Here is a 26,433-nt window from a genome sequence, read left to right as displayed (position 1 = left end):
AGCAGGGGTTGTCAACTTTCAAACATTAAAATGACATACTTTTCTTTATTCTACTCTCACCTAAGCTGTGGATTGATCATATGGGCAATTCAACAAATGTACTTCAAATTTTTAGAATGCAAAAGAAAGCTATCAGGATTTTGGCAAGGGTTAGTTACCTAAATATGTAATGACTACTTACCAATCACATCAGATAACGTGGAAAAAGCAATATCGCTACTAAAAGATAGCAAAGCTCCTGGACCTGACAATGGTAACACTGACGGTACTCAACGACTAACAAAAATATTCAATGACATATATTTAAACGGACTAATACCAAAATCATGGCTGAAGTCAACGTTTATTGCTCAACCAAAGAAAACAAAATCCGTATCCTGCAATGATTTTCGGACCATCAACTTAATGAGCCACATTTTAAAGTTATTTCTAAATATCATACATCAAAGGATATAAGATTATGCGAAGAAATTAAATAACGAGTGGTCTCAAACTAATTCTCTAAGCTGAATAAGAGTAAGAATCATGTTTTAGAGTGGATTCCACCGCCGCTTAACAGGCGTGAATAAATTGTGGTGCTTGCGCGTTTACGTCTAGGACATACCAAGTTAATACACTCTTACCTTTTCACAAAGAATAACCCAACCATATGTGATCAGTGTAATGTTCGAGTAACAGTTGAACACTTTTTAATAAATTATGGTAAATATGATCAAGAAAGACATCGTTACAATATCTCAAACTCTCTAGCAGAAGCTTTAGGTCAGGAGTGTTCCTATGATAATATATATGATAATATAATTAATTATCTATCTTCAATATTATTATTTATATTTTATTCCGTGCGTCGATAATAACCTTTTGGTGGATGCGACTTTTTTTCCTAATAAAAAAACATTTATGTACGTGTCATTGACAACACCTTAACGAGTTTTTATACAAGGTATTTCTTGTCATACATCATTTATTAAAACATTTTTTATTTGGTTCAGAAAATATTGGGGGGGTGGTTTTAGAGGCGCACTGTATAATAAATATAACCGTAAAGATTTCGTTCACAGAACTAACTTCTAGGCAGAACATATGAAATTCTGCTAGTTGACATTATATAAAGCTTGGGCTATTATATGAGAGACATTCCACTCGAGAATGTTGTTTATAGTTTTAATTAAAGCTGAAGAGTTAATTTTGCTTGTGTGGAGGTACAATGAGGTCTTTATGTTGTCGTATTGCTGACCGTAATATTATCGTTTTTCTAGCGGTTTCATAGCTTAAGAGAATTATTTTACACCTAGCATGATAACCGGTATTTATTTGGAGATACGGAATCGTACTAAATAATTACAAGAGACCTGGCTGGAACATTTAAACTTATAAAGCAAAGGTTGCAATAATGAATTTTAGTAGAAGACAAAAGAAAATTAATATAATAGCTATAATATATAGAGCTAAAAACGAATAGGATTTTAATTAAATGGATATATTATTAACCCACTGACATGCGGTATGCCATACCGAGCCGAAAATATATTTTGTTGTAAAACGTGTTTTATAAAAGATTCTTAGAACACCATCTGTGTACCTTCAAGTGGGGTTTAATTGTACCTGCTCTCAACTGTTGCAGTTTTGGTACACGTTTAGTCTTTGAGCTACGTTGACATAAAGTTTTCTTGCGGTATCAAGTACCGCATGTCAGTATTTACGTTTCTATAGTTAAAAGCAGTGTAGTCTATTCTTTTGCTGTTAGTATGGCAGCAAGTTCATCCAGTTGTTCTAAATTTAGCCGCAACTGTAAAGCTTTCAGATGATGATTTTGAGGCTGTTTTATCATCTCAATGGGCTGACGAAGTACCTAGTGATTTAGAATATTTTAGTGATAGTGATGTTGACGATACAAGCGAAGAAATATGTATTGAAAGTTCACACGACACCGGAAGTAAGCAGTCGGAAAGTTCTGAAGACGAATACCATTTAAATGATAATGGTAAGTCATATTTTTATGGCAAAAATCTTTTTAAGTGGTCTACTACAGCACCCTCGAAAAATGTAAGAACTCCGTTACACAACCTTGTAACAAAAGTAGCAGCTGTGCGGTCCAGAGATGTAAGAAACGAAACTTCATCATTTTTTTTTTAATTTTCTTATTTCTGAGGATATAATACAAGAAATACGTAAATGGACAAATAATAAATTACGTGCAATTCGTGAAAACTATAAAAGAATGAATAGACCAGAACTAAATGAAATTGATGAAATAGAACTAAAAGCCTTTTTGGAATTGCTTTTATACTCATCAGCTTTCAAATCCAATGACGAAGATATAAATTCTATATTTGCTACAGATGGCACTGGTAGAGATATATTTAGATGTGTTATGTCAAAAGAAAGATTTGCAATATTTCTAAAATGTTTAAGTTTTGATAACCCTCTGGATAGTGAAGAAAGAAAAAAGATAGATCCAACAGCAGCCATTAGTAACATATTTAATATATTCATATCAAATTGTCAAAAACTGTATTCCGTAGACACATGTGTTTGTATTGATGAAATGTTGGTCGGCTTTAGGGGAAGGTGTAGGTTTAAAATGTATATGCCTAATAAGCCGGTGAAATATGGCATTAAATAATGTGCCTGACTCATGCACGAACAAGTTACTTATACAATGCCTATATATATGGAGGCAAGGACACTGACGGAACTGGGTTATCTGAGGAAGAAAAGAAGATGAATAAACCAACTCAATCTGTTCTTCGGCTTGCTAAACCTATTTATGGAACTAACCGTAATATCACAGCTGATAATGGGTTTAGTCCTATAGAATTAGTAAAGCAGTTAGAAGTAAAGAAGTTAATATGTGGGAACCCTCAAGAAAAATAAACAGGAAATCCCTCCGGAATTCCAGTCACACCGATGTAGGCAAGTAAATTCAACTACTTACGGATTTACAAAAAGTTTATCCCTAATTTCCCATGTGCCAAAAAAATCGAGGGCTGTTTTACTTTTATTTTTTATTTCTTCGATGCACCATTCAATAGGCACGGATAAGATTACTGGAAAACCAGAAATTATAGTCATTATTATCATTTGTATATCAATTGTAGTCATCATTATAATCGTACGAAAGGAGGTGTCGATACTTAAGATGCCAAGTGTGCCAAATATTCTGTAAAATGTCGTTCTCGCCGATGGCCACTTACTAGTTTTTATCGCATCATTGATATAGCTGCTGTTAATTTGCATATTGTGTACCAATCACTACAAGAAGATAATATGGAAAGGCTAAACTACACAAAGGAGTTGGCGAAACAATTAGTTTTACCTCATCTACAAAGAAGACTCAAAAATCCCAGAATCCCGAGAGAATTATTATGTGGTATTAAACGAATAATAGGACAAAAACGCCAAAAAGAAGCAGATTTTGAAGAAAGGCTTGAGAAAAAGAAGACGTGTTACTTATGCTCAAGTGCATTAAAGCAAAAGACTTTTTATGTGTGCTTTTTTTGTGGAAAACAAGTGTGCTTACAGTGTACAAAGAAAAATTGCGGACCTTGCGCGCAAAATGACTAGTTATTTTATTGTAATTTTTGGTTATTGTCAGAATTTTGTATTTTAGTTTCTCATTAAATTTAAATCATTAGTCTGTTTCTTTAAACATTATTTTACCATTTGTTAGTCACAAGTAATGAATTTTTCTTGTAATTTAGTTTATAAACGATTTTGTAGTAACGTCCACCATTTTTTTAAATATTATAAGTAGTATTTGATATAAAAAACAAATACAGTGATATAAGATAAATTCATATTAACAAAGGAGACTAGGCAACGGTATGACATACCGCATGTCAGAGTCTACGTCTTGAAACATCCACGTTAGTAGTTAAGGGTTAAAAGGAGATTACCAGAAGAGCAGAAAATCGCATAAAAAATCTAAATAGCAATATAAATCTCCTTGAAAAAGTCCCGAGCTAGTTTGAAAAAGTTAAAATCGAAGAGATGACACAGAATAAAAGGAGAAAAAGAAGATTAGTTCGTGCTATATCCTGACGGATATTGTATGCAATACAAAACAAAAAAGTCACTATAATCTTAAAATAATCTACCAATCAATGTATTCGTTATCGTACAGCTCCTAAAATAACATTTACGGAAGATAATATATACTGCAAAACACTTGTTAATGTTAATGTTAATAAAGTTGGCACATATACGCGTATTTCTTAATTCTAACTTTCATTTCAGCAGTATAGTCGGCATTTTTTGTTTAGTATTTATGTAGTGGGGTTGAAACAATATTGTCCTTACTAACTTCCGTGAACTTATAACCTAAAATAGAGAGTTAGAACTTATAACAACGATTAAGAAAAGAACGACCTCATTCCTACGCCACATAAAGAGAAATGACAAATATAAGCTGCTACGAATAATAATTAAAGGAAAGATAGAGGGCCGAAGAGAGGTAAGCAGAAAAGTTACATAGATTTAAAGTATAGGTTTTTAGTCCTTTTAAATAATACATATTTGTAAAATATACAAAGTTTTGCTAAATATGTGCAACTAATTTCAGAGAGTTATGGAATTTCACTAAACATTAAGGAAACAAAATATTACGTTTGGAATGTCCTACGATTAATTTTCGCAAGAGACTCCTGGTTCGAAAAAATACAAAATTAAATTTCTATTACAAAATTTACTTTTGTATTACAATACACAAATGTGACTTTAAAAGTTTTATTTAATTCAGTTTCCTTCGGTGATACAAATTCGACTCAACTAACTCTAACTATATACGCAATTGTATATATTCTTATAATATGATATTCGATACTCTTACATTCTCAGACGAAAAAGTCATTAAATTTTAATTGCCTTCGCCAGCCCTCAACCAGAGGGTCGATACGCTGATTATGGGAATTTTAAAATAAACGTTAAGTATTTACTCGACATTCTCCCACCTTGAGAAATTTGACATAATTTCTAAAAAAAATGATATATCTTTCTGTATATCTTTCATTTAAGTCGGGTACTCTGCTTTTTATCACTCCCGTACTTTTTTCACTTGGTTCTTCCTCAAACTGGGGTCGACCAACGTTCTCTTGGGGTAACCTCTCTGGAACCGTCTGACTGCCACAGGGTAAAGTATTAACTTGGACATTCTCGCCAGTAGTAACTGTATCGACGACCTCCACCGGGTAAAGGCTTTGTAATGGTCGCAGAAGTTGCCCTTGTGCAGTCGCAAGACGAACCAACCTTACCTGGTCATCCCGGTATAAGTTCAATAACTTTTCCTAAAGGCCACTAAAGACGCTTGATGTTGTCATTGCCGACTAAGACGACATCCCCGATAGACACTTTAGATACCTTCGGCTTCTTCGTTCCTGCCTTGAGTTGAGTCATGTTTTTTTTTCTTACAAGTGCATGTGTTTCGTTTTTAATTGTCTTGTAATAATTATGGTATGCCCTGTGTGATTTGGTTGGCATGACTCATTAAACTTATCGTGCGATATTCATTGCAGTATTTAGTTTCTTTATAATGGTTCTAAATGTAGATGTGAGCCATTATTGTGATACCAGTCATGTCATACCAGTTCTATAAATGCTATTGAAGAATTCTTTTAGTGTGTATATATTGTTCGTCCACTAAGTTTATAATGTTTACATACTGGGATGTTATCAGGTTCGGACACTCTTTCGTTTCATATTTTTTAAAGCATATTGAACTTCCGCTTTTGTTATATTCGGTCTTGTTTCGTTTTCTTCTCGGTTGTCTTCTAAAAGGTTTTTAGTATATTTGTTCCACAGTTTAATCTTTTCTTTGAGGTCGCTTGCTTTTCTTGTCTTGAATGATCTCTAAGTCCTCATGCATAACTTACGATTGGATTATTGTCGTCTAACAAACAACGGGTTTCTTTGGTTCTTGTTTTTTTTTGTTAGTTCCTTCATTTTGCTATATAACTTAAAAATTTTGTGTTTTTCTATTACTACGCACTTCTCTGTAAAACAATCTTCTTTTGCATTTTGAGTTTTCTGTCTAATTTAATTTTTGATTTGTTTGTATTTTTTGGGGTTATTTTTAAATTTGCTGCGGGTATCCACGAGCATTAAGATTCCCTCTATCATTCAATCTGTTATTTTACGTTTCGTTTCTTTAAGATGTTTCTTAGAAAAGGCATCCGATAGGAAGAGCATCCGGCAGTAAAAATCTTGCTAAAACCATGGAAAGAAGAAATATGAAAAATAGTTTAGAGGCTAGAGCGTTTCCCGTGAGCAACGCGTAGTTGCGGCTTCGCCTGACTTCTGCGAAAAGTGAGCTAGGGCTAAACCTTAGAGGACGGAAGGGGAAAAAGGTGCTAGTCCTGAGGGTTGCAACTCTAAACGTCGGAAGCATGATAGGTAAACGAAGAGAGCTCGCCGATTTCATGCAGAGGAGAAGGAGTGGTGCACTTTATGTGCAGAAAAGTCTTTGGAAAGATAATAAGACGAGAGATCTTGGAGATGGATGCAAGCTAATATATAGTAGTTCGAACAGTCGCGGCAGAAATGAGGTAATGAGTGTCTAGCGACAAGAATAATGAGTGTCTACCTGAACACAGGTAATACCATTATAAACATCATATGTGCCTACACCCCACAGGTACAGTGTGAAAAACAGGATAAGAAAATATTTTGGAGGGCCCTTGATTGCGAGATGGTCGAGATTCATGTAGACGAAAAGTGTTTTATTTGGAGGTGACTTGAATGGACATATTGGTACAGAAAGAGCGGGAATAGAAAGAGTTCATGGAGGTTTGGGGATGGGAATAAGAAATAATAAAGGAAATAGTGTGATTAATTTTGCAGTTGCATGGGATTTGCTGTCATTATTACGTTCTTTATGAAGACTGAAAACCAGTATGTTACCTGTAGTAGCGGGGGAAGTGAAAGTCGAATAGATTTTGTGCTGTGTAGAAGAAGTCAGCTAAAAAAGGTTACGAACTGTAAAATGATAAAGGATGACTGTGTATCTGGTCAACACCGGCCGATGATAGTGGATAAGAAGATAAAGATGAGACAGAAAAGAAAGCAAGTAGGACACCAGAAAGTGAAGTGGTGAAACTTAAAGGATAAGGATTTGGCAATAGTCTTTAAGAGTAGAATGCTGGAAGAGCTTGAGGAAGGAGATACAGTAAATGACTCGTGTGCAGTGCAGCCAAGTTGTGGTGCGAGTGGGAGAGGAAGTGCTAGGAAAAACATCTGGTAAAGGGTCTCCTACACTCAGAGAAACTTGGTGGTGGAACGATGAGGTGCAACAGCAAGTTAGAGAGAAAAAAGAGGTATGACAGGTCTAGAGAGGAAGATGAATATATATACAAGGTAGCAAAGCGGGAAGCAAAATGCGCTGTAGCTACTGCTAAGGAAAGATCGTCTGCATAGCTGAATGAAGAGTTGAAATCACCCGAGGGGATAAAAAAAGTTATACAGCATTGCTAAAGCGAGGGAAAAGTAATCAATGGACTTGACCCACGTGCGGCAGATAAGGAGTGTGGATGGAAGAGTGTTAAGAACCGATGTTGAAATAAGCAATAGTATAAATACTAAGTTGCTAAATGAAGAACACGAGAGGAGAGACAGAGGATGCAGAATCCCAAATGTGGACGTGTTAAGTAGGACGAAGGAACGACGGAAGGGCAGTAGGACCTGATGGCATACCTATGGAGGTCTGGAGGACTCTAGGAGAGAAAGGGGTTGATATTTTGTGGCAAATGATGAGTAGAATATATAAGGAAGAAATGGAGCCCAATGCATGGAGAGAGACAGTGTGATGGTATCATTGTATAAATATAAATGGGATATTCAGGACTGTAAGAACTATAGGTGGACAACGGATGCCTTGTTTGCGTTGAGACAGTTGATAGAGAAATACAGCGAGAAGAAAAGAGAGCTACATTTGATATTTATAGATCTTGAGAAGGCGAATGACATAGTTATTAGACAAGAGTTATGGAGATGTATGAGAGAGAAATGGGTTCCTGAGAAATACGTAGGGTTCATGAAGGATATGTATGAGGGAGCGTACACCAGAATAAGGACTGCTGTCGGCTCGCACGAAAGTTTTCCAGTGACGGTTGGTTTGCATTAAATCTCTTCACTGAGTCCTTACCTGTTTAATCTTGTTATGGATGTACTGACAGAGAAAGTAAGGGAGGAGGCTCCTTGGTCAATGCTCTTTGCTGATAATATCGTGTTAGTAGAGGAAAACAGAGAAATGTTGGAGGACAAGTTGGAGTGTTGGAGAAGGGCTATTGAAGAGGGAGGACTTAAGGTTAGCAGGTCGAAAACGGAGTATATGTGGTTGGGAAGAAGAGAAATGGTTGGGACATAGATTTGCTTGGAGAAAAGCTAGGACGAGTAGAAGAATTTAAATACTTTGGCTCCTACCTGACGAAAAATGGCACACTAGATCGAGAAATTGCCCACAGGATACAGTCTGGTTGGTTTAACCGGAAGTGAAGCAGCGGGGTACTTTGTGATCGAAGAATCGGGGAAGTGCTGAAAATAAAGATATACAAGAGTGTGGTGACACCTGCCTTAGTGTGCGGCGATAAAGTGTGGCCTATAAAGAGGATCCAGAAAAGGATATGGAAAGAATATAAAGGTAGCTAAAATGAAAATGTTATGGTGGATGTTGGGTAAGACTAGAAGGAACAGGATCAGAAATGACTCGATTAGGGAAAGAGCCGGAGTGACTACAGTCTCAAAAAACTATGTGGGACGAAGGATAGAGCTGTTAGAAGTTGATGAAAGAAGAGGTAGAGGAAAACCGAGGAGAATATGGAAGGACTATGTGGCAGAGGACATAAGAGAAAAAGGCTTAGGTGAAGAAGACCCGATGGACAGAAATAAATGGCGACGAAGAGTAAGGAACAACGATTTAAATTTTCGAATTTATTTTCAGGTAAAATATCTACTTTTTCTAAATTTTCATTTATTCTTGTTATTAATTTTTCTTTTATCCTGTTATTGTTTAGATTCCTTACATCTATTTTCTCGAAGGTCTGCTTGTTCTTTAATGTCTTGAAATAGTTACTTTTATTTATTTTACTCTAACTCTATCCCAAGTTTTCTAGAAATGCAGAATATAATTATTATTGCCAGAGAAACGAAAGAAATTGTTGATACAGAAATGAAAAAAAAAACAGGTTTTTCTAAGCTTCTATTGGACGGAAACCTCCAAAAAAATTAACTAATGCCGTATCTTCTTTTGAAAATACATTTATAGATGACACGATGTCGCATTCCTATTTTTGATTCTCTCTTCTTAGACCTTTAGTTAAGTTATGCAATAATAAATACAATCAGGTGTAATAATAGTTGCCTACATCGCAGTATTGATTAAACTTCATACTGATTTTAGAGATTTAAATGATTTGGAAATTTGTTTAAAATCAAAATAAACTAATATAGCTTATCATATTTTTATAAAATAGTAGTTTTAAGTGAGCTATCTGTGACACATTATATTATAGTGTGTATTTATGTATGTATGTATTTTTATATCTATGGAAGAAAGTGTAGAGTCAAAAAAATTATTTATTAATGCAGCAGAAGAAACTCATCCCAAACAAGAATGACAGCGTCACGTCACTATCAGAAGAACAGGTAAATACAACTTAATACTTACGTCAATACTATTGGTAGAATCTACTAAAAATTAATATACCTATAATATGTCCCAGCAACTCAAAAACAGCCCAAGGAATCAGAAATACATACAAAATTGACGAAAATGTCCAATTTTCCATGACTCTGGCGCATAAATCAGACTGAATTTGACCGATGGCATGACTTCTGTTGGCTTTGAGGGCCGCTGTATTTTGTGATCTTTTCGCATAGACCTGTGATTTAAGAAAACCCCACAAGAAAGAGTTTAAAGGGATCACATTGCGCGATCCCGGTGGCTGGTTCACATCACCTCCACGTGAGATGACCATGCTCTCAAATCGCTCGTGCAGATCATCCAATTCAGGCCGAAAGAAGTTGGTAATCATCGGCCTATAGCGTTCGCCGTTGATGGTATATCCAACGTTTTTCTCATAGAAATATGAACCAATGACACCGGCAACCTAAAATCCACACCAACAAGTGACTTTTTCGGGACGCACTGGACACTCTTGCATCTCACCTGTATTGATATCCACCCATATTCGATAATCCTATTTGTTGACGTAATTAACCCAAAATGGGCCTCAAGGCTGAAGATAATTTTTCGATGGAAATTAAGGTGTTTCCAACTGAGTCCATTCGATGAACACGTCATTTTTTAGAGTCATTTACCATCAGCTTTTGGGTCTATTGATTTTGTTCGGCTGCATACTCAAATCACGATGCAAAATTCGCCAAGTTATGGTATATGAAAGGCCGAGTTCTTGTGAACGACGTGAAATCTACTGGCTCGGATTCTTCTGCACACTCTCACTGACAGCGGCGATGTTTTCGGTAGACCTTAGCTCTCGTCAACGTATGGGTGAGGTTTATGGACTCAAATTTATCTATCACACTGTAAATAGTCCTTTCTGTGTAAGAAGCACCTGTACAAAATAGGTAAGGTGAATGAACCGTGATGCAGAACATGCGAAATGGAAAAAGAGACTTCCATACACATCCTATACCACTGGAATTTGCTAAGTCGTATGAGGCAGAAATTCACTGGTCAACTGAGGATTCAACCAGAAGTGATCCTAAAACGACCAAGGAGTAAACTGTTGGCTTTGGATGTAGACACAGAACTTATTGGAGTTTAATAGAAAAAACAGGGTATGGTACAAATGTCTTATGACCAAGTGCCAGATATAAACGCGTCTATTTAGAATAACTCCGGCAAAACAAGGATGTTTAAAAACCTAGTAATCTTTAAAACTAACCACCCCATACTATGAAAATATGGGAAAGAGTATAATTAGTAGACAAATGCGTGAGGAAACCGAAATATCTGAAAATAAATTTGGATTTATGCAAGGCAGGCCAACAACAGATGCAATTTTTATTGAACAACATCTTGATAGAAAAATAAATGGAATACAAATGCTCATGTGACATATACATTAATTTCGAGAAATCATATAGGATCCTTCGAGAAATTCTGTGGTGGATACTCTAGTTCTGGGTTAAGAAATTAATTCTCAGTCAGAATATGTATGATGGAATTGATAACTAGTTAGTAGAGGTGTAAGAGGGACTAATAAATTTAATTTGAAAGTACTAATTGTAGTGTAATGAATTAGCATTTTCCCACATGCTGCACGTAAATCTTTTTCTTTATTACTCATCTCTGATAACACACTTTTATAATCTTGTGGTACGAGCTCTAAAATAATTACGAGCTCTGTATTATCTTGCCAAAGTTTATTTTTAGCCTCAACTCCACTTCTGGTAACTTTTAGCTAATTGATTTGTTTTTAATTTATTATCCAAATCCGACTTAGCGTCTCTATTGTATTTCGGGACTCTTGCAACTATGATTTATTACTATCATCGACAGCCTGTTCCTGAATTCACCTGAAGTGCTTAATGTTTGATTACATAATTTGTAAATTTGAAAAGTGACATCCCTTGGTGTTAAATGTATACTGATGATTATGAAAAGTAACAGTTTAAGTATCTACGATCGGTATCAGAGAGCAATGGGGAAATATATGGAGAAGAATGGAGCTGTATAATGGAGCAATTATAGAGCAGGATTAACGAAATGGAAGTAAGCGGTTGGTGTGTTGTGTGACAGAAAGATTCCAATTAAAATGGAAACCAAATTCTATAAAACTGCCACAAGACCAGCTGTGCTGAACGCATTGATTTTTGGGCAGCTAAAAAGAAAGAGAACCGACGAATGCATGTACCGTTAGTAAAAAAGCTCAAATGTGATGAATAAATGATAAAATTCAGAATGAATAAATTAAGGAAAGTCTCAATTTATGTCAAAATGAAAGAGCATAGGTTAGAGAGGTGGTACGAATTTATTGTTGAAATTCGTGACATGCTACATAGTGCAATAAGCTTTGACATGCAAAAAAAAATGGTAGAACTAGTCAAAGATATAAAGAACACATAATGTAAATATAGTCCAAGGAAACTTGACGGACAAGGAGAAGCATTATCTTACATTCTATTCAACTAGAATGCATTATAAGAAATACCAACATAAACTTAAGGAGCACAATAGTAAACAAGAGCGTATAAAGAGATGAATTTGATAAAACCAAATAAATGCCATTAAATAGTAATGTATTTACGAATACGAATTTTGGATACTGAAGTTATCGGAATGGAAGAAGATAGACTAAAACCAGTAAAACAAAGGTCATATTTTACTGACACCACCGAGATATGCTGCTGAACGTTTTTACAACAATTGAAAGATTTTGGACACCTCATGAGATCAGACCCAGACAGGGTTAATAGTCTAAGATCCCACTGCAAAATCACTACGCTCATAACGCAGTTAAAAAAACTCATATTTTTACATACATTTAAAATGGGAAAAATTGATTGATATTCATGACATGACATTGATAACATGAACCACTCAAAAGGTGGTGGCAAATAGTTTTAATTAAAATAATGATAATTAGTTTTTGAACAAAAATTTCGTTCATTTAATTTTTAAATAAATTACGCTCATACGTATATGCATATTTTTTATATTAAATTAAAGCTTTTTTTTAATATGATGATAAATGTCCGCAAATTAGGGTTGCCAGTTGTTAAAAACGCAAGATATAAAAGATAAAGTAAAAAAGAGCTAGCCCGCAACGTCACTGGTTTGGTAAGGATGACGAGTGTCACTTGTGTGAGTTTTTAAAGTCATTGCGCATACGTCGATAGATAGTGTTAATAATATACATATTACATACATATAATTAAAAATACACTTTTTTATTCTTCTAAAATGCAAACTTTACTTTAATAAACGTAATAACAGTATAACGAGATGGAAACCTTAGTCAGAATAATCTGACACTGACCGTCCTTATAAAACCAATGGCGTTGTGTGATAGCTCTCTTTCACTTAATCTTTGCTACCTTACGTTTTTAACAGTTGCCAACCCTAATTTGCGATCACATTTTCTCAGGCAACCTTATATCTTCATATTAAGAAAAATTAACTTTAATTTACTATAAAAAACATGCATATAAGTCATGAGCGTATTTTATTTAAAAAATAAATGAACCAATGGTTAACTACGTTATGAACGTAGTAATTGTGCAGTGGGATCTCGTACTATGACAAATCTCAAGAGTCTACAAAGATCAATGCACGAATTAATAAAAATCACCAGACAGAAATCTACAAACATGGACGATATCACGACCACTACAACACTCTTTCCAAAGTGTCAAGACTGAAGAGAGAAAGTGACACAAAATTTCATTACAAATAAAGGGGCCCTAAGATGAGTTAATATCCAAAGAAAGATACTTTTTTTTACATCTTTAAAGAGAAGAAGAAAAATCTGCATACAGACACCTGTGACTCACACAGGTAGTGTTGGGTTCCTAATACCCTAGCGAAGCCGTGCCAGGGCGAGATGCCCAAGGAATTTAGACCTTTGACACCTCGTCCCGTCACCACTCCGAGACGGTCGGCGTCCAACTAAAAACCACTCCTCCGTCACACCATACATCAGGATGGAAGGGCAGGTTAAGGCAAACATCTCTCCTGGTGCCCTGCTGTTGCCCGATTCCCATTCTTTCTCAGACACATTCATCGAGGAAACTACACCCACACGAACCACCAAGGACTTTCAACCCCCTGCCTTAGTGAGGCTGTCATCTCTCTCGCGTCGTCTGTCTCTCATTTGCTCTTATTTCGGCCTGCGACAGTCCGAACCCCACCAAGGTGCTACTCGCTTGTTTTAAAATTCCGTTGCGAGTTCCCTCTCCTCTCGTTCTTTTGAAGTCCTTTTTGATCCGTGTCCACCACCACTCATCCCTCATCATTTTCTCCACCATTTCTCTCACGGAATCATACATTCTACAGTTACACACTCTTACAAACTTCTCTCTTTCATCCGCCCAACGCTTACACTCCAACATTGTGTGTGTCACAGTATCCAAGAAACCACAGTAAAGGCACTGATCGGACTGATCCCTCCTAAACATGAAAAGGTAGCTGCGGAAGCAGCCATGGCCTGTGAACATTTGCGTTAGATAATAATCCAGCTGCCTATGCCCACAGTACACCCAGCTTCGAAGGTTCGGGATTAGTGACTTCGTCCACTCCGCCATATCACGTGTTCCCTCCCACTCTTGTTGCCACTGACCAATTGATACTCATTCATTTCTCGCTCTCCAATATTCCGCCCCCTACGACTGTGAATCCTTGCCTTTTCACCTGCCAGCACAAGTAAAGGAAAACAGCCGGTGATAATCCACAAAGCGGCAGCTGACACAGTCCTGTAGATACATGCTACCCGCAGCAGACTAGTTCTGTCCACGCGTACCATGAGCCTCTTGTAAGTTGGTATTTCTACCGCCTCGTAGAGGACGACAGACTGCACAACACCGTGGAGCGCCCTTCTTCTTTCGGATTTGGGACCACCGATATTAGGCATTATCCTCCCCAGCGCAGCCATTCTCTGAATAGCTCTGCGGGTCACCCCCTCAAATGTTCCCCCAACTCCCTTCCTGGTGGAGAGTAGAGGTGTGCTTATTAGTTCTTTTAGACGAACTAGTTCAAGAGAACTATTTCACAAAAATGAACTAGTTCAGTGAACTAGTTCGCGAAAGAACTATTTGTAGGACCGAAATCGAAATCCAACCCTAACATAACTGGTTGCCAGATGTCTCGTCTTATCATCACACAAGCTCGGCGCCGGCCGCGCGTTTTCTTCGGTTTTCAGTCAGTCTTTCACTCTTTCACTACCGTACAAGTAGTTCGGGTTCGGAACCATTTCTTTCGATCGTATGTTTAGGTTTAAATGTTTTAAATTTATTTCTCAAATGTTTTGCAAATAACATTTTTTTATGTGCAAAAAATTATTAAGATTTGTTTTTATTAGCCGTTTTAAATATAAATATGGTTCACGTATGATTTATTTTTATATTTACGTATATTTAAACTCATAGGTATCTATATTAGGTTATTTGTAAAAGAACCTTAAAAAAATCAGTGAATTTTCTATTAGGAACATTAAATATCACATATTCATTCTCACTTTTATATAAAATAATATTTTATGTAGATGCATCAATCATTTTAACCATAACTTAAAATTGTTATTTCAAAATTACAATACGAGAAACAACACAGCATGTCAACGCTCAAGCCAATGCATGGGCATAAGATCCGAACCATTATGATATTTAAGACTGTTTATGTTATTGTCACGTTCATAAGAATTATGATCTGTTATCTGAGGCTAATCGACACTTCTTTTTTTAAACTAGTCAGTCCATCCCATTCTCAAAATAATAAATATATGATCTCATTCATTCATTATTTTCTTCTTTAAAAGTTGGGACACAATTTATAATGCAAATCGTTCGCAGTGAACTAGTTCTATGAAAATTAATGAACTAGTTCAATTGGTTCAGTTGAAAGAATCGTTCATTTGAACTATTTCGATGGTGAACTACACATCTCTAGTGGAGAGTAACTCCCAGATACTTTACGTACTTTTTGGGTGCCACTCACGCTCCCGCGCACTCAAATTCAACCCTATCTCTTTCTGTAGCCTCTGAGTACTACAGCCTCCGTCTTATCCTCCGCGAGAGAAAGATCATGCTCACTCATCTAATCCCCAACTAGGACACACGCATGCGTAATCCGAAGCAAGAGTTCCTCCCTGTTCCGTGCCGCCACCAGCATAGCAAGGTCGTCCGTGAATGCGAAGGGGGTCACACCCTCCTCAAATTCGCAGTTTAAGACCCCGTCATATGCTAGGTTCCACAACGTCGGACCCAGGACGGAGCCCTGCGGGACCCCAGTCGTTACATCCACCATCACACCATTTTCCACCACAATCTTCACAAACCAAAGAAAGATACTAAACATCATTAAACAGTAGAAAGCCTTATAATTGACCACATTCTAAGAAGTGACAAATATTATCTCTTCAATATCATATTAATGGGCAAAATTGAAGGTAGAAGTGGGCCAAGTCACCAACACTCGTGGTCTAGAGACATAAGAAACTGATGCGAATTTCCTTACGTCAGTACAATATTTGAACAGAAGGATCTTGTGCATCTTCCAACCAGCATAAACATCTACACACTTCATAGCGTACTGCACCAGAAAAATAAAAATCAATTCTAACATATTGTTATAGACGTATACAATTCATAATTATTTTCCTTTTTATAAAAATAATATAAAATAAAATCTTTGATATAAATATTTCTTAAAACTATTAACATTTTTATATTTCACTTCAAAATACATTTTAAAATATCGCTGATATCAAGGGTAACCCAATACTCTTCGGTATTGGGTCAATTGATGTGAAGTATTTCCGGAGGTGGATTCAAATTGTCTGAATAAGTTGTACAACTGTCCATAAACTCCATATATTATACTAACTTCAGGAAGAGTAGTTGCTTTTAGGCTACAAAAACAAAATGTAAATTATAGTTCAATAAGTATTTCACATAACTTTGAAAATAGTTTCAGAGATTTATATCCTTATTGTCAGTGCTTTTTTTATTATTCTCAACCTTACATTTGTCTGTCTGCCTCTCTCTTCAATTACCTTTTAGTTAATCCCACAAATACCAGCATAATAAAGCTGAAAAAACACCAAAAAGTTTGCTTTACCTCAGTCAAACGCCATTGGCAATAATATGAAATTTGTTGATACCTTGTTTAAAATCGTCGACATAAGAAAGCTTTTCCTAAATGAAATAGATAATATCAAAGTCTTCTCATAAAAAAAATGTCAGCTCTGTGTAAAACGCCCATCAGCTCTGAAGGATGTTTCATGATGAGCTTACAGTATCTGTATATCAGAAACTACTTACACGATATTTATGAAAATTGGTTTATGGGAATTACAGGTTATAAAATATTTTAACAGATATGCTGACATGACAGACTTTCGGTTATACCAGAAATGAACAAAAACTTTTTATTTTAAATAGAACAACCTGTATATTATTGCATTTTTAGATTCTACGTAAAATTGTAGACAAAATTTTTATAAGGTATCATAGGTCAAAACTTCATATTTTTTATGTTATTCATCTTTTTTCTAAAATTTTGACAGATAGAGACAAACTTTTTAAAGTTAATAGCTCATCCATTTACAAAGATACTGTCAAGAAAACTTTTGCTCCCAAAGAATAGGTAACATTCTTTTAGTAATTTACTTCGAAATCAAATTTATAAATACAGGATTTTCACAAATTATATGCCATTTCTCTAAACTTCAAGCCACAGTAAGTCAATAATTTTAAGTGAAACACCCTTTACTTTATAATTTTAGTAAAAAAGGAAGTCAATTGTCTTTCAAATAGTATTAGGGTTCCCTATACCTAAAGTTAATACTTTTTGGCGATCATTGGTTTAATGTTAAAGGTAAGATATTTATTGTTTTATTTTAGCAGGTTGTGAAGATGGCATAATTGTGGTTATTTCTGGTTACTGGCAATTTTTCAAAGTGATAGAAATGACTCGTTTAGAAATAAACAACGAAGATTACCTAAATTTACTTTTCATTTACTAGATGATTTATTTTTGATAAGGTATCCAGATCAACCAAGACCTATCTGTAACATCGTTATGAGGATACTTAAAAATTTAACACATTTTGGTTGTTTTTACCAGGAAGTTAAAAAAGTGCAGTGCACAAATTTTTTTACTCTTCTGAAAGCTATTTTCTATTGGCATCTTAATGCTATTTACTATTTTGTTGGGAATCATAAACTTATTTTACACTTAAATTGTGTGTAATTCCCAACAATAGTAGTAAGTTATAATTTTTTTTTGTTTAATTCCACATCCATACATTATAACAACTTACAAAATTTTGTCCTTGAACTTTCAAGTATTTATATAGCCTTTTCATCACGCCTCCGTTTCTTTATAATCTTCCTTTGTTGTAAGGGAATGGGAATATTCTTCATTTTTTAACTAACCCAATATAAAGAAAATCTAGAGGTGTTATCTTTGGTGCTAGAGGGGGCCACTGGAAAGGACCATTGTTCGCTATCCACCTATCTTCAAATGTCTTATCTAAATTCTTTTTTACCATTTTGGAACAATGAAGAGGAGCTCAATCGCGAAGAAAAAATAGTTTTCCAAATTCTTGCGGTTATAAACCATCTAAATAATTGGTTTTTAATTCTTTTGATATAATGGGATATCTTTCACCTAAAAAGGTATTTATTAGAAAATAAAAACTAAAAAATTATTTAATTGCAATTTCTAACCGTTTAAGTTACCATCATAAAAGTGAAGAGAGCAACAACCTTGTTGTCTCTAATTGTACAAGAGACATTAAACTCTCATTGTTCCTGAAAATGCTGTTAATTACTTCACTCCAGTAATGCGAATTGTACCTATTACTTAAACATTCTGTTTGTTGTGAATTTTGGTTCATCAGACTATCTAATATTCTATATATCTCTTTCTGTCTTTCGTTAAAACTTTAATCTGGCATGTAAAAGTAGAAATGGAATTTATATTTTTTTATAAATTCGCTAAATAGATGACATTGGTATACCTAAATCTCTCTCAGCATAACGTAACGATGCTTCACCACTGGTCAGATGTATTCTGAGTCAACAATATTACATCTGACTGGTAACTAAGTTTTTAAATTCTACCTACTAAAAAAGTTAACACTTGTTGTTTATTCTAAAGAAGAAATATGAAATTTATTTATTAAATGCCTACTCTGCTCTGCTCAAATCTCCTTTTAAGTTTCCCCAAAGTTTTTTTATACAATAATAATAATTACTATTATTATAAATAATTATTGTAATTAATAGTATAATTATTATATTATTTGCTTAATTTTGTAGAATCTATTTCTATAAGACCCTTATTTTGTTATAATGTGCACAATAACAATGATGAGATCATTGACAGTTCAAATATGCTTTTCTGCATCTGTTAAGTAGCAAGGATTCTTAAATGAAATTCCATGACTTCCATGGTAAGAGTTACACTATCATTTCCTGGATTTCTTGTGGTGTTTTGTATTTTGACAGTATTATGATACTTTACAAGGATACAAAAGATCACATTTAATGCAACTTCGATGCTCTAAAGTACATATTTTGAAAAACCAATCAATTTTAAATATGTAAACTTGAAACATAGAATAGAATATAAAGCACAAGAAGAGGGAGGTGGTTAGTAGGCAGTAAGAAATTTTTGTGGATCATCCAAAACTTGTGGCTTCTTTTCAAAGGATTTTGTTTATTATATTTTTTGTAAAGTATCGAATATATAGAAGGCAGATATCAATAGCTAAATCTTCTTATACATCCATGTGCATATAATTCTGATCCTACTCCTCTTACATATGGGGTATTTCTCACATATATCTGCTATCACAGATAAAATAAACTAGATCCTTCACACAGTAAGTATCACAAACATTTTGTGACCTACATTTTTTTCTGGATTTCTACCTTTTTCCATGACCTACCAATGCATCTTTCTTCTTGTGGTGTATATGCTATCCCCTGCTCCTGTAGGTAAGTGTATTGATGAACTCACACCTGAATTGTAAAAAAGAAGAAGATCCCAGCACAGAGACAATTACTTTACAACAAATCATGCAACATCATGATAATAGTAGTTAAATTGCCAAAATGAGTATCCGTTATATCAGCAAAGATTTAACACTGACTGACATTAATGAGTTTTAAGGTTGGATCTGGAGAGAATAAACTATCTACATTGGTTTAATTCCTTTTACTTAAGTAAACAAATTGTATAAATACTGTGTCCTTGGTATTTACAAAAGGTACTAACAGAGATACTAGCCTTATAGTGTAATTAAAAAAAGGAAATATAGCTATTGTTCTCATAATGGAGTAGATCCTTAGTAAATAACTAAAATAGAAGATGCCCAAGAATTATACATTAAGGTATACTCACACTGAACCAGTCTAAAATAGCTAGCCCAGCTTACTATTGGACACGTCATATTACTTGAATTCTCTTATTTAAATATGATTGCATCAATGCATAAGCAATTCCCATTATTACACACTTCAGAAGTCCTTTTCATAAAAACAAATATTTTTTAGGTTAGTGTTAGAATTTTCTAGGTTTAAATTAAAAGCTAAAACAGAATTTATTTTACAAAATCCTAATTATCTAAAATATAAGTTTTTATGCTTATTAAGAAACTAAAACAGGACAAAGAACATATTTTAAAAAAAATTGAGAGTAGTAATCAATCAGGTCACTATTATTCTGATACAGTCAGTCTTCAGTCACAACATAAGATAAACTAAATTTAAAACAGAAGGTTAGAGGTTGGTAGGTAGGTTGTTTTCAATAGAACACCATTCTGTAAGTTCAATGAGTTACCTAATTAATCAGAAGTGTGTTAAACATTAGCAATATCTTCATTTTTATCTTAAAAAAATGATATTATTAATATTTTGGTTGCTTACTTTCAAATCAGAAATTATAGCCAAATGGCTTAATTTTTTTACAATGGCAATGATTCAGAAGTAGACACACAAATAAAAAGTTTTTTCTGTCAAAAGTAATCAAATGATTATTATCACCTCTCCTGTTTATTTTCTGATAGACTTTGATACTAACCTGAATATTTAGTCAAACTTTCAGTTTTTAGCAACAATTCTCTTCATCTCTTTAGTATGTATGTTCTATTTCATAATTTGAGGAATCAATTAATCCAATTGGAGCATTGGCGACAAACTTAGTATTGTTAGTAATCATATTTCAGACTCAATGCTTGGCCACTTACATTTTTTTGGTATCTCTAAAAATGTGTTTATATTAATGAAATTTCCATATTCAATAAATTGTAAATTGTAGAAAGAAAAATGGTACACTTAAATAATACAAAATTCAACAATTTTGTAAGAACTAAATTATAAAATGATCATTCAGACTATCAATACTAAATGGAAATGAAATTTATGTAGTATAAATTACATTTATTTTTATGTTTATTTATTTCATAAAGATAGGATTAAACTAATCAAATGTCCAAAATTTTTTAAAAAGCTCACCTTGTTTTCTCTTATAGATCCACTTGATCTAAATTGGGACCTTGGGACATTGACTATCCAACTCATTAGGATTTCGGATCCTATATTATTATTCGGTACGAGAGTTAATGTGAATTCATCTTCATTGGCTTTCTACATTATCCTTCTAATCTAAACACTGTTTTCCATAAGTTGACCTTCAGTAGTTTATAACCTACACATCATACAAATTTGCAGACTGCTTACCTGTTTTCATTATAAGTGTATAGTTCTGCCTAATTGAAATTAGAACAATAGCATCCATGTGTCACCCTTATTTTTGGGGTCCAGTTCATACTACATTTCAGCAAAGAATATAGACGCTTAAGCGTCTATATTCTTTGATTTCAGTATAATATTTCTTAGAGAGTACCTGCTTTGGCTTTCTACACATTCTTCCATTTCTCCAAAAAATAATTGGCATTAAATGATTATTGATATTTTAAAAATGATTGAATTCAGTGATGTAAAAGCAAAACTTATAGAAAATTCATTTAAATAAAATATCAAAAGTTACATTTTTGACATTGACATATTGACATTAGTGATTGTTGCTTGTTGCCGCTATCACGCCACATGCGACAGTTTGAAGAACTAAAATAGAAACTTGGTAACATTAATGTGTGCGAAATCAACATATGTATTTTTATCACCCGGCACCTCCAGCAAAATTTTAAAATTTTAAGTATACAGTAAAATAACTGGAACGTTTTGCATCAGTATTTGATAAAATTGCTCCAAATTACCCTTTATAGTTTGTATTAAAAAATCACACAAACTCCGTTTATTAAAAAATTTAACTCTTTACCTGTCAAGTATTATGCGAAAAAGAGCGTTTTGATTGATCAAACAATTTTTTTTTGTGAATGGTTAACAAACAATTATTTTTCTTCAAGTTAGAGTAAGTCGGTATATTTGGCTTTGTGAAATAGTCCAATCCAACGGAGACCTATCGCCCCACAAGGTACGGAATATAGATGCAATAAAAGCTCGTTTTCAAAAGAAACATAATAATGTGACCTACTATTTACAAGTTTAACACGTGGGTCCCTCAACGTTTCGCTACACTTGTACAGATAGGTATGTAGCTTCTTCAGAAGCAAGGGATGGCTAGGTAATGGTAACTCAACTACCTTAACTAGAGAGGTAGGAACAAAACACGGGTTAGAGATTCACGCTCAGTAACTCAGGGTTATTGATAGGTAGGTAGGTACTATACATTATTAGACAGATTGACAGATATATTATAATCAGGTGTATATTCCAATATTATTTATCTATGGTGTATATTCAGTAACTTTAGGGTTAATAACATCGTTAATCACTACTTAGGCACGTATAAAAAAAATAGCCGGCACAGATTACGTTAAGTTCCGTCCGTGGCACGGTGGCGGCGCAGTTAAATCTTTAACGGGCAAAATAGAAGAGACTTTCAAATATGGTGTTATTTGTAATAACTGAGTTTTGGGAGATATAATATATAAAATATTGTTAATCACAGCATCATTTTGCATCATAGTTTTGTGGAAGTACATTATATGTGTACCACTGAGCGTCACCAAAAAAAGTTGTAAATGTTTGGTGGTACATTTTTATACCGTTTCAGGGAGCGTTATTTTTTGGGAAGAAAACAGGAAATATATTATTATTATTTAATTATTTAAAGTAATATAAACCTTGAATAAACAAAACATGAAATAAACATTTGTTAGCAACTAAATTATAAGGTACGAACCTAAAGTAAATCGAACGTCTTAAAAACTGAACGATATTTAGAATACAAATTTTTATAAGTATCAAGCGAAAAATCTTAATTTTCGACCGGAATAATGATAAAAAAGAGCAAAACATTCGAGACATATTGCTGCGTCAGATCCTACGCAAAGAATATCTGAACGTTTTTGCATCTGTTTAGTACTACAAATGCAGCATCTTCTTCTGGTTCCTTTTATAGGTATGTTTTCCCACATCACGAAATCATTTTGTGTTAAAAGGAGTATATCTAGATTCCAATTTATGTTTCTTTGATCTACCAAGTGTAATTGAACGACCAGGTTTGAAGCACCTGGATAATCGCCCTCAAGTAAATTGTGTTAGAGTAGGTTCTTTTTTACTTTCCGATGATTCTAAAGTATTTTCGATGTTTTTTCTTGATTTGATCATCTTATGGTGCAAAGAAGTCATCCCTGATAAACTACCTTTATCGTCTAAGCTAATCGATTGGACTTACTATTGCTTGACAGATGAGCAAGTAGAATATTGTCATCTGCATTGAAATCTCCCTCAGCATCCGAATTGTACATGTCATTGTGAAGTATACTTCATTTAATTTACTTACCGTTGCACGTCATCCGAGTTATAGCCCGTGAGGTCACATGATACCAACACGAAATATTTAGGCGGTAGGTCTGTTCTTTTTTAGAATCACTTTGCCGAGTACACTGGCATTACAGCCACTAGACATATTTTATTATATACGCGTAGAAATAATATTTCAAGATTTTTATTAATGTTAACTTAAAAAAATACACAATAATACACATTAAATATTAATTTGTTTTGTTGTATTTCCACTTTTGCAGTAATTATGTGACCTATTTGATTTAAAATGGATTTAGGATTTTTTTATACTTTGGCAACTATGTCAACTTCGAACTCTGTCAATGATAATGACGTGCAACGGTAAGTAAATTAGATGGACTGTACAGTATTATATTCTTTCTATTGAGAAAACAATCTTGACAACAACTATTAAGGTTAATTTACACCATTAACAGACATGTAACAAACTGAAAATCTAACATCTAATAGATATTTTTAACAATTTAACAAGAAACTATTGCAAAACAATGAAAATCAGTAGGGTATCTTATAATTTTATAATAAAACATTGTATTATTCACTTTTAATTCAATTTATTACTACTAAATCGTTAAAAATAGTGAAAAACAATGACAACTCATTATTTTAATAAACTTTTAGTGGTATTTATTTGTACCACTTTATGGCGTCATTTTAGTCTTTTACAAGGAAATGTCATTGCTCGTCATAAGAGCTACAATATCACGTGGAGTGGTCGCCCTTGCTATTCCAAACGGAATTTTGCTTATTTTAACAATCTACGAGTATTAAGTTACGGAAAACAGCAAGTGGTACAAATATGTAACAATAACCTATAACGGGTTAAATTAGAAATTAAAAAATTTCTGGTGTCGATTCCGGGTATCGAACCCAGGCTCTATAACTTGATAAGCTAGAGAGACGATAGCCACTGAGCTACGGCTGCGATATTATATGTAGTTAAAGATATTCAAATATAAAAAATATCGAGTTAAATATATTTTTTTAACGAACAAAAGCATGAAAATGTGTAATAATAGTGTTATTTACCACAAAAGTTAAAAAATAAATAAATAAGAGGGACGTATCAAATCTAAATATCTGCAATATTTTGAAATATATTATTTATCTACAAGAAAACAACACTTTTAAATGGCTAAATAAATTTGAAATATGCATCCGTAAATTACTTTTACTTTTAGCAGAAACATAACTATTCCTCGTTTTTATAGCTTTACAGCTCTGGATAAGCACCAGCTTGTCTTAAAATATTCTTCTCTATATCCTTATTTATAGTCATTCTTCTCCAAGGTCTCATTCTGCTCTCTAGGTTTGCTTCCACATCGTTCAGAAAGCATTTTTGGAAGTCTTCCGCAGAGTTTTTGATTTTTATACCACAATTTTTTCAAACATCCATTTTTAAAACAAGTCTTCATTTTTCATCCTTAACCCTGCGTTAGTCGGGTATGGTCTAATAGACACATTGGTTCAAATATCTAAGCGCCATTTTTATCTACCTACTCTAACTTCGCTATCGCGGCGAATATCTGACACCTTCTTCTTCTTTATGTGCCGTCTTCTACCGAAGGTTGGCGACCATCAAACGATGGGTTTCTCTATTTTGTGCCGCATGTATTATGTTCGCAGCTTCTGGTATTTGAAACCATTCTCTCAAATTTCTCAGCCAGGATTTCTTCTTTCTGCCTAAACCTCTTCTACCTTCAATCTTGCCTTCCACGATAAGCTGTAGCAGACTGTACTTATCATTACGGAACACATGGCCCAGGTATGACGCTTTCCTCCTTTTAACAGTTGTTAACAATTCCATTTCTTTACCCATTCGTCTTAATACCTCTGTGTTGGTCACTCTGTCTGTCCAAGGTATTCTCAGTATGCGTCGATACGTCAATACAGCCACATTTCTAGAGCCGCTAACTTCTTTATAGTTGCTGCTGTTAACGTCCACCCTTCAACTCCGTAAAGTAGCGTAGAGAGTACGTAGCATTTCGTGGCGCGCCATCGGAGGTTAACGCTTAGGTGGCGGTTGCTTAAGAGCTTTCCCATTTTGATGAATTTGGATCTTGCTATTACAATTCGGATCTTAATCTCAACGTCTGGCTCCCACTTATCATTTACTGTATATCCCAGATATTTAAATCGGTGTACTCTTTCAATACGTTTGGCTTCAATATTCAGGTCGATATGTTGAATGTTCTTTTTACTGATCACCATAAATTTAGTTTTCTTTCTATTGATCTTCAGTTCAAATTGGTTGCCAGTTGTATTTACTCTATTTAGCATCATCTGTAAATCTTCGATGTTATCGGCCAGTGTAACAGTATCATCTGCATATCGAAAATTACTTATTGGTACGCCATTAATCTTGATGCCCTCGTTGTACTCTTCCAGTGCCTCTAGAAATATTTGTTCCGTGTACAGGTTGAACAGCAGTGGCGAAAGAATACATCCCTGTCTAACCCCTCTCGAAATGGTAACGTTTTCACTCACCATATGTCCATTCTTCATGTGGGCTGTTTGATTCCAATACAGATTTTTTATAATCTGGATGTCCTTAGTGTCAAGTCCTGTAAGATGTAATAGTTCTATGAGTTTGTCATGTTTGATAGTACCGAATGCTTTCTCATAGTCGATAAAACAGGAGTAAACATTGTTAAGACTCCGTCCTAACTATATTTATTTATTTTATTTTAAAACGGGGGTAGGCCGCAGAACTGCGAACCCGACGCTGGATTCTTCGCGGCAGTTAAGGGCGCCACCAGGACGAGGAAGATGACTGCTAAAAAATCGACACATGTAAGAGGGGTCAGGTGGCAGTGTAAAAAGAGACTTCAACACATAAGGACAATACAATTTTAGTCT

General features: G+C 34.4%; 1 long non-coding RNA gene across 1 annotated transcript; it reads right to left on the bottom strand.

Moving 5' to 3' along the window:
• Positions 1 to 16,181: 16,181 nt before the first annotated feature.
• Positions 16,182 to 21,722, bottom strand: LOC140438858 (uncharacterized). The gene is made up of 4 exons (XR_011950582.1): positions 21,196 to 21,722; positions 20,762 to 20,942; positions 17,994 to 18,343; positions 16,182 to 16,580 (listed from the first exon to the last, which is right to left on the bottom strand). It is a non-coding gene; the product is annotated as an uncharacterized lncRNA (long non-coding RNA).
• Positions 21,723 to 26,433: the final 4,711 nt, after the last annotated feature.

This window comes from Diabrotica undecimpunctata, chromosome 1 (assembly GCF_040954645.1).
Source record: "Diabrotica undecimpunctata isolate CICGRU chromosome 1, icDiaUnde3, whole genome shotgun sequence".
NCBI lineage: Eukaryota > Metazoa > Arthropoda > Insecta > Coleoptera > Chrysomelidae > Diabrotica > Diabrotica undecimpunctata.
The sequence above is the reverse complement of the archived record's forward strand: the minus strand, read 5'-3'. Positions and strand labels throughout refer to the sequence as shown.